Raw genomic sequence first — 12,336 nt, forward strand, 5'->3', positions numbered from 1 at the left:
CCCCAGCTGACTTCCTGCCCTTTGGGCAGGGGGCTGGACTCGATGATCTCCCGAGGTCCCTTCCAGCCCTGATGTCTATGAAATCTATGAAATCTATGAAACCATTGTGACTATGAATGTCTTCTTGTAATAGTCCCTTTTGTATTACAATGCAAAGTGTTCACATATAGATGCACAGTTGCTTATAATAGAAGTTAAATGTCTAATATCTGATACCTGAACAGTAACCTTTGAAGCACAAAAGGTTGGCTTCATGCCATTTCTGTTATGTAGATGCCAAAATCATAAAATTCACCAGAATTATTTGCCATCTATGGAAAGTCAGATTTTAAGGATGGGATAGGCATTAGTTTGAATTACTTTCTCCAAGTTAAGTTTGTGAAGCCCTTGCAGGGCAATGTGAGAATGCATACATCACCACTGCCTGTGGAGAGCTGTCCATTTACAGCTTATCAGCAACACTGCTTTTACTTTAAAACTGAAAGAACAAACCAAGCAAAAGGCAAAACTATTTAAATATGCTCCCCGTAGATTAGGGCAGTTACTGAAGGGGGCTAACTTTCATTGGGATACCAGTAAGTAGCCAAAATACCATTTAATGGAGGCTGCAGCATGGATTTTCTTTTTTGGCAATAATCTTTGGGGTTTTTGCTTTTTTTAATCATTTCTGGAAATCCCTTCTGATGAGTCTAAACCTGCTTGTCTTCCTTCCTTCAAAACTATTTGAACAGCTGTCTGGCTAGAGAGTAATGGATGCCCTTTAAAAGGGTTCTAGTACAGGTTAACTTTTTTCATTGCATCATAGCATTTTATTTTAGTAGTTCTTTACTGACTTTTGACAATGCTGTTGTCCCATATACTTACTGCTACCTGTGTCCATTTTGGGTCACATTTTTATGCAAACATATGTTGTAACTGAAAGGAAGCAAAATACATTTATGAGAATAATGCTAGCATAGTATTATTATTTTTCATTGAATGCCATACTTCTCACCTGCAAGGAATAAGGACTTGCAAATTTTGCATGGGTATATAAACAAGCCTATGACCTCTTGTGAGGTATAAATAAGGACCTACAAACCAGAGTAAATACAATAAGGAACCTCTTTGCTGTGTAGAAGGGTTTTTTCCCCTACTAGGATAACATAAAATGTGAATATTTAAACTAAAACCCATATATACCTTTTGTCTGTATATATAATTTTTACTCCTTGTTTTATTTCCATAACCAGTAAATTAAAATATTTGTACTATATATGAATGAACTGTCTCCCTCTCACAATCCCCTTCTGCTCAGTTCTACATGTTATTGTTATATCCTAGTCCGTTGCCATAGAAATGATTGATGTGCCCAAGCACAGCATTCGCACCATATTCTTGTCTCTGACCATGCATTTTGTACTCTTAACCACTGTCACATTCTACATTTCTGCTATTTTCTGCTTATGAGCTGGAAAGAAAATGGAAAGGGAATTTATGTCCCTTAAAAGGTTGAAACTAATTCAAAGACAAAGTAATGCATATCACCACTGCAAGCTCCTGATTCACTGCAAGTCTTGTCATTTGGTGCTTTTTTTTATTATCCCATGACTCTGGCAATGAGAACTTTGTGAAAATCTCCATCCTGTTATTAAAAAGAAAAAGGTTCTAGGTTTTATGCCCTTTTAGCAAAGCTGGAAAACTCAGAAACCAAATACAAAGATAATTGCAAGTCCTTTTATGTTATGACTTGGTGAAGGTACTGAATCATGATTTTACATTCTTGGGACTGACAATACTGATAGTTCCCTTGTAAGAAAGCTGACAAGAAAAGTAGGTAGTCCCAGAAGCTGTTTAAACCAGTCTCTGATGTGATCTGTTGGGCATCAACCATACCACTCTGACCAATTTCATGTACGTAGCTCAAAAATCTATTAATATAGGATGACTGTTTTCCAGACTCAGATGCTTATCTTGCAGTGTTGTATCCCTATAGGAAATATATAACTGCTGGCTTTTCTTGACTTGTATGGGGTTGGGGGGAAATGGTGCTGGAGAGAGCTGCCTCTTCACCTGAACCTAGAGGACAAGTCATTTTCTTATTTTTCCCTGTCCACATTGCTGGTCTTAGAAGTCATTTCAGACTTCTGATAGTGGCTCAAGAAGAGACCCAGAATAGATTGGAATTAATGACTCTAGGAGAGGAAAGCTGCATAGGTGAATATTGTGTCAACTTTGCATGTGCCACAAGAGATAAAGCTGAGCCCCAGTGCCTGGTCTTTAGTCTCTGACCTGTAGATTCTTCAAGAACCTACTGGTTTAATTAGTACTTAACAAAGGAGCTTTCAACACAGTGAAGCATCTTGGGTAGAAGAGGACTGCATGATAAGAACCCCAAAGCTGCCATGAACTCTGTAGATTTTGAGAAGGGCAAGATGTAAATCATATAGTGGTAAAATGAGAATTTTTTTCTTCTTTGTGTTGCCAATGATGCCATGTTATAACAGTGCCACTAGGTGGCCCTCTGCTGAGTCCATTGCAGAAGGCAATCTGAGATGGGAACTCTAGGGGTGCTTACAGATGTGCAGTGAGGCTGCTTTGACATGTTGTAATTACAGACAGTCAGAGTAGACTTGATTAATTAAGTCTGCTGGAGCATGGTAATTACTGCACTCCAGCAGAGTCCAGTGTCACATGTATCAGCAATCCTGTGTTGATAAATGGTGGTGGGGCGCTTTAACTAAAGCTTGTTCAATGAGCTTTAAAGTGCCCTGCCACATTTTTCAGTGTGGGGATGCTGATACATGTGACGCTCTGGGAGCTTTAATTGAAGAGGCTCCAAGAGCCACTCTAATTAAAGCACCTTCCACACCCACTCCCGGATCATAAACGCCCTAGGTCCCCAGAAAATAATCTAAAATGATAATAAACATATTATTAGTTTGCACTTAAAAGGGAACCCCAAGAAACTGCAAGCTGCCTCTTCCAATGCTAAGACAATTCTTCCCCCTCCCGACAGTGTTGGTGTTCCCACTGTTAGTAGGACCTTATGAGCAATTCTGTTTTGTATGTGACTTGAGTTTATATATGATAGTGGGACTAGGTCATACACTTACTATCTACTAATACTAGATAGCTACTACTTCTGAATTTTGCAGGGGAAGCTCATTCCTCCCATATCAGAATCTTCCTGCTTCCTGCATGCTCCCATTCCCCCTCTCCTTACAAAGCTCCCTGTATATCACACATCCCCTTCCCCACTATTTTAGGGACACCTACAAATCAGCGAGAATACAATGAGGAACCTCTTTGCTATGTGTTAAAATATTTTTTCCTATTAGGATAACATAAAATGTGAACATTTAAAAACACTTAAACGCTTTCTCTATGTCAGAGTCTCTTTGAGGGTCCCTTGTACATCCCTTTTGGTTTCCTAGTCCACAAACTTTTGTGCTCCAGTGCTGCTGCTTTGCACCCTGAGGTCCTTCATTCTCTTCTTTGTATCACTGGCTTACTTTATGCACTCTTCTTTCGTTACCTTTCATTATCTTCTTCCCCTCCTTACAAGGGGATCTAGGCACTCCTCCCTTACATCAGGGTTCCTCAAACTCTGCCCCCACGGGCTCCATGTGCCCCCCAGTTTACCATTTTCCAGGGGCTTTCATTCCCTAGTTCCTGCCACGGGGTCTGGATACCGTCCATTTTTTCCTTCTGTATTAGAGCGCCTTAGCTCTCCATGCCCAAGTCAGGGTTGTTGTGTATCCTCTTTCCCGTAACAGGATTCCCCTAGTTCTTCCCAACAGAAATACAATGATACTCATATTTCTATTTCCAGGCCTCCCATTTTATTTATATGGCAGAAACTTTTTGTCCCCCTATCCCCCAAAACATACCTCCCTGGGGCTTCTGCATGCCCCTGCTACTGCTTTCCTCTATAGCACCATTACTGCTTTCTTTCACTTGCCTCAAGGACTACATCCCCCCACACAAGTCCTTCATTTTTCTCTTATCGGGAGTTGTGAGTGCCTCTTATTTCTTCCTCTCCCTCTAGTTGGATCATGTATTTGTTGTCTCCCTTCCCCCACTCCCAATGACAAAGACTGTACGTATGCCCTCAAACCTCCTTATTTGTCTTCCATTATTGTTTGTCTGGGATATAGGTCTGTTGGGACATTCACACACAGTGCTGTTGGGAGGATAGGCAGAGATGAAACAAGGGTATGGTTAAGTATGAAAGTGTCATCACCAGTTCTTTGATCAATAAACAAAATAAGTGTCATCCCCCACCCCCTTTTTTTCTCTTGCCTTCCATTTTCTAATTTCTCCCCACAAAGGCCTACAACATTTCCTGACATTCTGGATTTAGATTTGATTGCATTCAGTGTTCAGAAGTGACATGACACATAGACAAACAGACACACAAATGCCCACAAGTGGAACCTTTTGAACTCCAAACTGCCTTCTTCTCCCCAAGGAAATTCCTGAGAAAAGGATGGGGTTACTCCTGGCTTCCTTAATTTAAGGGTGGAGTCTAATGAACCCCTCCAGCTCTGAGTAGTTAGTATAAACCTGCAGATCCCTGCAGCACTCTAACACCTGTTAACAAGGACAATTCTGGCAGCCTCATGTAGGGTGTTAGTAACCAGTGAACTGCAGCACCTAAAAAAGTAAGGGTTAACACCAGTGCCCCTCCCCAGCAGTATGGCAGTGAAAAAGAAAATATTTGTCAAGATTTTTTTTTAACTTCAGATCTTAGAACAGTGGTCTCTTTGAGCCTGAAAGTGAAAGGCAGGACACTTAGTTAGCATACTGCTCTGTTGCTAGCCATCATCATTCTCTCTGGGAGCAGGAAAGGCACTTCAATTGAGTCCTGACTCTCTGCTAATGGGTACCTATTTCTCTTGGATGGAGACTGCCATCTGTGGCATACGTTGTACAGAATGTATGTAGTAATTGTGTGATGTGCTTATCTGATGCAATTGTCCTCTAGGGGCTGATTTAGGACCACTATAGTAACTACAGTTTGAACTAATTGGATTTTTTTAAGCCTGGGCTCCCAGATGTGACAGGGCAATGGTGCTTTATTCACTAAGCCATCTTCATCTGTGTTCCCTGTTTATATAATAGTAAGGCTTCTTTTTTTCCCCTTCAGGTAGAAGCCCCTAGGCTCTCTGTCTCTGGTTCTTTTGAATCCCAAATAGACAGAGTTGTTTTGCAGGATTTTAAACAAGAACAATAAAAGCAGGGTGACAGCCTATGTTAACATATGACGTGATAATGCATAACCTTATGAATGGAGCTGCCTGCCACCTTGTTGAATGTTGGTGGTTTTTTTCAACTAACACTTTTTTGTTATCACCAGTAATGGCTGACTGACTCATTTCAATGAACTGGGCAAAGCAGAAAAAACCAACACTCTTTATTCAGTGATTCACTTTCAGGTGGAGAAAGCTTTCATGAATGACCCATGGTAACTAAAGTAACATTAGGAACAAAGACATATACAGCAGGATTAATTTTATGTCTGTATGTGAAATCTTTTTAATTTAACTTCTTTGCGATTACAATCTTACATTTAAAATCAATAATAAACATTACTTTGCAGCATGTTTCTTCCAAAGCTGTCAAAGCACTTCTAAACATTAATTCATTCCCATGACACCTTTCTGAAGCAGGTGAGTGCTACTGAAATGGAGGGAAATTAAATGACTTCCCAAGTGTAACATAACAGCAGAGATGGGAATAGAATGTTAGAGACTTGCTTTCCATGCATGCCCTGGCCATAATACTCTATTCTCCCCTTTCCCCATAAAAATGATCATGTATATAGGATCATTTTGCCACTTTTCACCAAAATATCAAAAGATTAACATTAACATCACACTTGCCTAGACTGACTTGTGTTTTCGATAAAAACCATAGTAAATTCTGCATAGATGACTCATCTGGTAGGGTATAGGGTTCAGAAGACTGGGGCTCTATTCATGTTCCTACCATGGTTTTTTTTGTGCTTTAAGCAAATCACTTAGCTCTAGAGTTTCAAGAGAAGCCACTTATTCGGTATGTGCAAAGTGAGATGCTTTTGACTTGACTTTTTAGCACTGGTAAAAACACTAAAACTGTCTGATTGGAGTCCATTGGCCTACAGGTATTAAGCACTGTTAACATCAGGCTGCAGTGGTCTCTACCCGAACACCAAAAAGCAGTGCCTACTATTTAAAATATTGCCCCTGCCTCTCTGCCTTTCAGTTTTTAATACCCCTAAAATTAGAAAGGTGATAAGTATTTTTCTAAAATACTTTGAAATTCTTACATGATAAACATTATATAAGAGCAAAGCAATACTATAATTATATGCGGATGTTATATATCATCCTGTAAAATGACTAACTTGAACATGTTAGAACTGCAGTGTGATGCAGGAAAAGGTTTGTTGCTTAAATAACACATTGGTTACCTTGCTAGGTTAACATTTCATCATCAACAAATTATGCTGGAGAAAGGGCGTTTCCTTCCTAGGTTCTAGCAGTGGTGAAAGAAAGGAAAGTGACTAATTATTACAAAGCGTTTGGAACTCTTGACTCAAAGGTAAAAGCCTGATTATAAGGCCTCTATGACATAGATGTAATTAAAGGGCTGAGTTTTCTGATAGTGGATCCATCATCTATAGCTAACTTCTACGTTAGAATCATTTTTTTCTCTGATCTCACTGACCAGGGTGAACACCTTAAGGGTCTGGAGTAGGGATTTGTTGGCTTACAATTCAATCACAAAACCGTAGCCACTCAAATCAACAGAGCCAAACTTGGATCCTGCTCCAGCCTGCTACAATACCAACCCTGGGACAAGGACAACAGAATCCCTCTGGTTGTCACCTATGAGCTTGAATACCTTGGACACATCATGAATGACCTCAAACCCCTCCTGAAAAATGAGGACCATCTCAAGGTAGCCACCTGTTCTTGGCTTACAGCACCCCTGGCCTCACCCCCTGCTCCATCCTCTTCTTCCCTACCGTCATGGCGGTGCTCCACCATCCCACTCTGTCCCTGCCATTCCCTCTGGTCCTGGAGGCAGAGGCGGTGCAGGGTGCTGGTGGAGGAGGATGGAAGGGATGGCAGGGCAAGCTTCCCTCCTTCCCCTGCTTCTGGGAGGCGGCATGGGGTGGTGGGTGGCGGTGCCCTGTCTCCGCTCCTGGTTGTTCTTGACAGGCAGTTTGCTAGTGGTCTAAATAAGGACTATGGATTCTTATTCTATTACCTGGATTACCTTTTTATGTCAGTAGAGATTGTCTGCCAAATCTTGGTTCAAGTCACAAGTGAAAGTGAGTTGGCTGGCCTGATCTTTGCCCTTTGTAGACCTACATTGACATCTTCAAACCTCCATGTAAAACAGTGTCTTTTCCTGGAGAAAAGCACTGGAGAAACTGAGTGGTTGAAAGTCAAGATTTCAGTGCACACAGTTTAGTGGGGAGATTTTTTTAGTACTTTGCACAGCACTACAGATATAGGTCCCAATTTAGGAAAATATTCTTGTCTAGGGAAGCACTTATGCATGTGTTTCTGTTATTGAATTGGGACCTTACAATGAAGGCCCCTTTGAGGTACAGTAGCTTTTCCAGTTTGAAATCAAACACTGTCCTCCTACTCTTCTGTTTGCCCTTCAGAAATTTTGTTTGACCATGGCTGCATTGCAACTGTGACTCAGCTTTTTTTGTTAGTAAAGTAACCATAGTCCAGCTAATTTGGACATCCACATCTGTCATCATATTTAAACAACATGGGTGATGCTAGGTGCCTAGTTTCTCTTATCTGTGCATGATGTGAACATGTAGAGACACACAACATAAGAGCATATGGAAGACAAAAGTCTGCGGAGTGCTAGCTCAAACCAAAGGAAGCCATGAATTCACACTGCAGAAATGCATGCCTGATTCTGCAGTACTATCTTTGGTGAGCACTTATGATATATTGCTCCCAAATATCAGGTGAAGTCAATCAACAGATCTTCTCATTAATCTCAAAGGAACAATGTTGATTTGCACCAGGTGAGATTTTGGCTCATTGACTTACAGTGATAAGCATAGGCACTGACTTTTATTTTTCCCCGGGGTGGGGGCTAAGATGATGCCCCCCCACCCTGGCAGCACAGCTGGCGCAGAGTTGAGTGAAGCCCACAGGGGAGTGGGGGCGGATGTAGGCTGCCCGCTGTGGGCTCATGGCTCCCCACCCTGCTTCCCTCCTCCAGGGAGCACCATGCCAGCTATGCTGCCATGGCAAGGCACCCCCTGCCTGCCCAGAAGCAACAGGGGACACAACTCCACCCTGCCATCATCAATGCTGCGAGGTGGACAGGAGACACTTTGCCATGATGGTGCAGCCACCGTGGGGCTCCTGCAGGGAGGGCAGCAGGGTGGGAGCCTTGAGCCTGCAGCAGGCAGCTCACATCTGCCTCTGTCCTCCACAGAAATCTGGGGGCAAGTGCCCCCCCATACTCTGCTCCCCAGGAGTGCATGCAGTGACAGGGAGATGCCCCTTCCCAGATGAGCTGCTTGTGGCTCTGTCTCACTCCCTGCCCTGGCTCTGGGCCCCATGCACTGCCCTGGTTGGGCAACACCTCCAGCCCCAGCCCCTGACATATACTTACGTATAGGTATCCGGGGGAGCTATTCTCCACTGCTGCCTGGGGCTGTATTCCTGGCCAAGTGCATGTGTGTGTGTGCACACATGCACAAGACACCGCCTGTGTTCCGCTTCTTGCAGCCCCTTGCAGGCTGGAACTCCTCCAGCCTGCAAAGGGAAGCCCGCCGTTTCCTGCATTTTTCTGTGGTGAACAGAAAACCCGGATCCCTGCATGATACTGGGAATCCTGGACAAATGCTGCCCCAGAGTCATGCAACCTGGGACCGGGACTTGATGCTCCCATTTCAGGACTGTTCTGATGGGTGGTCATGCTACCCTTTTCCCAAGGGGTCCAGGGCCCTTGGGCTCTCATGTACTTGGCACCTAAGGCGGTTAGGATTTCCCAGTTGAGCTCACATCTCTATTTCCTGGTCAATAAATTAACAATACCAAAGAGTTTAAAACAGCTCTTGAAATTTCAACTGGGTGTGACTTGTACTACAGGAGTAATCTATGGAGCCAATATCTTTTTTTTTCAGATGATATCTATTATGAGCAGGATACCTAAAACAGCTATTTTAAAAACTCCATATTTCAGAAGGTATAAGTCTCGTCCCAAAGTTAGGAACTATGTTGAAGTTATGTCTTACCAAATTGAGATGGCAAACTGTCCCTGTTATCTGGCTTTTTAGAAGACAAATTGCAGATGATAGGTATACCATACAGAAAGACCATATAGTAAGTAGAAAAGCTGTGCATAGAGAAGCTGAGGGAAGAGAAAATATCACTCTAAAGATCACTGGCAGTTAAAAACCTCAGCCTTACATCCCAAAACATGTCATTGAACCTTCTACCTTCTGCTGTATTTTCCTGATAAAATAAATTTAAACATATGAATACCTGGATTATGACATTGTGTAATACATCTCTCCAAGGTTGATTGACACTCTTCATTCTGGACATATATTATGATCACTGGGTGCATTGTTTTATGTTATACACATTATACTGATGGCTACAAGAATTCACACTGACACTTAGTGGACCAGAAGACTAGACATATTTAAAGAGAATTTTAAGCAGCAAAGTTGAGTATTTTTTAAAACCCTCAATTGGTATTGTTTTCAGCCTAGGTTTCCTTCAGTGACAATAAAGTTATGTTTGAACGGATCTCTGATAGAATAATTTTTAAAACACTGTGGTGATGACTCGACTCTATTTTTAAGGTTGCTTCCAAAATACAACTCTCTTTTTAAAGAAAAAAAGTTTATTGGAAACCCAAGAATGAAGACATTATCACACAAGCTAAAATCAGATACAAATTAAAGCTTGCTCCTAACTCACTTCTTAAACTCACTTAAAAAACCTTTGTCTCTAAAATGTACTTTATTGCTTTAATTTCAGTTCTATAAATTACTTCACTGAGGTCCCAGTCCTACAAAAACATATGAATTCAACAGCATGACTCACAATGCAAAAAATCACATTCATGTATAAATCTGTAAGATTGAGGCCTTAAGTGAAATTCTACCATGAGGTGTACTGGAGAAATAATGTTAATGAGTTTCATGCTTAGGCCTTTATATTTCAACTACTGAAGTACATGGAAACAGAAAAATTGGCATTATCAGTGACTGGTTTGGGCCATCATTGTCTCTTAATGAGTTCTTTCTCATACCAATTTCATTTACATGTATTTTTTTTTTTAATACTTTACCAACTCCGCTTGCATTTGGAGACCCATACCTGCTGTTTTGGCTCTCTATCCATGCTATATTTACAACTCTGTTCTTGTCAGCAGTTTACCCACCTGTGAAAAAAATTTCAGCTGGCGATGGCTGCATTGCAACTATGGGGCAGTTGTTTTATTTTGTCAGTGAAATAACCAGGTTCCAGCTAATTTGGACATCCACACCTGCCATGGTACTTAAACACCCTGGGTAATGCCAGGTGCCTAGCTCCTTATGTCTGAACATGGTGTGAACTAGCACACAACATAAGAACATATGGAAGACAAGTCTGTGGAGTCCTAGCTCAGAACAGGAGGGAAGGAGGACTGGCCAAAGCAATTAGTAGGCATTGGTTGGGGTCTTGGGTACACTGCAAAATAAGTGCCACAACATGGTTATAAGAACACAAGAATATGCCAGCTGAAGTACCTACAATGGTATCGCCTGGGTAATTGCCACATTTACTAATTTTCTGTTTACCACACTGTGCATAGATACAAAGTACATTTAGAACCAACCACATTCTTAGCTGGTTAAAAGTTACAGCGCAGACAAGAGTCTGAAATAAAACTCGAGATGCCCTGGGTCTTGCCACATGTCTTTCACTCCAAGAGTCACAGCACAGAATTTGCAGTCCTAGGAGAAGGAAGGGGATACTAAAGTTGCTTTAAATCACACTTGTATCCTCCTGAACCTGGGCTGCTCCATGGACTAAAACTTCTGCTACTGCATCTTAAACAGCCTTTCCTGAGTCCCTTATGGACTGTCAGTATTGCAAGCTATAGCCCCAGTAATGTTGCCATCCATCTGGTGTTCACTTGGACACTCTGCAAATTGTGAGTCTTTGCCTAGAGTCTAGACTTTGGTTCGACAGCTACCCAGACACTGCTAACCTAGAACTCTAGGGCAGCATGTCTGCAGTGAGGAAGGTAGTATGAGATGAGCAAGGCCCAGTGGGTCTCTGTGAATGTCTTCAGCAAAACTTGACAGCCCTAAGCCCCACACCATCTCCCAGCAAACCCCTCTTTTAGAAGGTGCAACCGTATCATCCTCAAATTCTTGCCTTTGTTATACCTCTGTGACTTAACTGCTTTCTATGGGGTTGTGGCAGTGTAACTGAGGAAATCATTTGAAGACAATGTGGACACACAGGTGGCCCTCCATTTGGACTTAAATGAAAAACTCTATTGATTATATGAGAACCTGATGAGAATCCATCTTCTTGTTCTAGAGCTGCATTGATTCTGCAGGTCTCACAGCTCTATTTTTGTCACCAAAGCAAGCAGTTATGACTTTGAGCATAACATCGCCAGAAGGAAATGTGCGCCAATTTTAAATAGTCCTTTTTCACAGAGTACTTGCCTTTTATCATTAGTGATTGGTGAATCACTACAAACTCACATATCAGTGGATGGGTCCCCACATCTCTAATATTGTCCCCCTAATATTGTCACTAACTTATTTTAACCCCCCTTTGTAAATTTGGTAAGATTTTTCTTTTCTTGAATTGTTCATAGAAAAGGACTAATTGGTATCAACCACTGATTTTTTTTTAAATTATTTCTTCTTTCCCATTTTATGATCAATTCTATTCTTTTCTCAAGGTCTTCATTTTCCCCCCTTATCTATGCACTATCCTGGGTACCTTTTGTGGTGCTGTTTTCCTTGGTTCTTATATTTTTCTCTCCCCACTAGGGAGGCAGCACTATCTTTTACAGGTGTCTTGAATCTGCTGGCTGCACTGAATGCTGTGGGTGATGAAAGAGATGCATAGGCCAGTGGGCTGCTGTTTGTATCGCAAACCCTCTCCAGTTGAGCTGGTCTTAGAGCTTGGTGCATTAGCTGACATGTGAAGAATAGAGCAGCTTTAACAAAACTTCTCACCTTTACCACTAGTTTACGCTGGAAACATGTTTACAGTAAGAGTTGGAGCCAAAATTAGCTTTTATCACTGTTACTACCTGGCTTTCTGGTTTTCCTTAGCAAGCCTAGGGCTCTACAGGGTG

General features: G+C 41.8%; 1 long non-coding RNA gene across 1 annotated transcript in view; it reads left to right on the forward strand.

The window, feature by feature from the left end:
- Positions 1-4,930: 4,930 nt before the first annotated feature.
- The window catches only part of LOC109306225, a 9,497-nt gene continuing 2,091 nt past the window's right edge, over positions 4,931-12,336 (forward strand). Inside the window, exons 1-2 of the long non-coding RNA XR_002099896.1 lie at positions 4,931-4,941; positions 11,256-11,259. This is a non-coding gene — a long non-coding RNA (uncharacterized LOC109306225). The remainder of the gene's footprint in view (positions 4,942-11,255; positions 11,260-12,336) is intronic.

The sequence above is a fragment of the Crocodylus porosus genome, unplaced genomic scaffold (assembly GCF_001723895.1).
Source record: "Crocodylus porosus isolate Cpor-Errol unplaced genomic scaffold, CroPor_comp1, whole genome shotgun sequence".
NCBI lineage: Eukaryota > Metazoa > Chordata > Crocodylia > Crocodylidae > Crocodylus > Crocodylus porosus.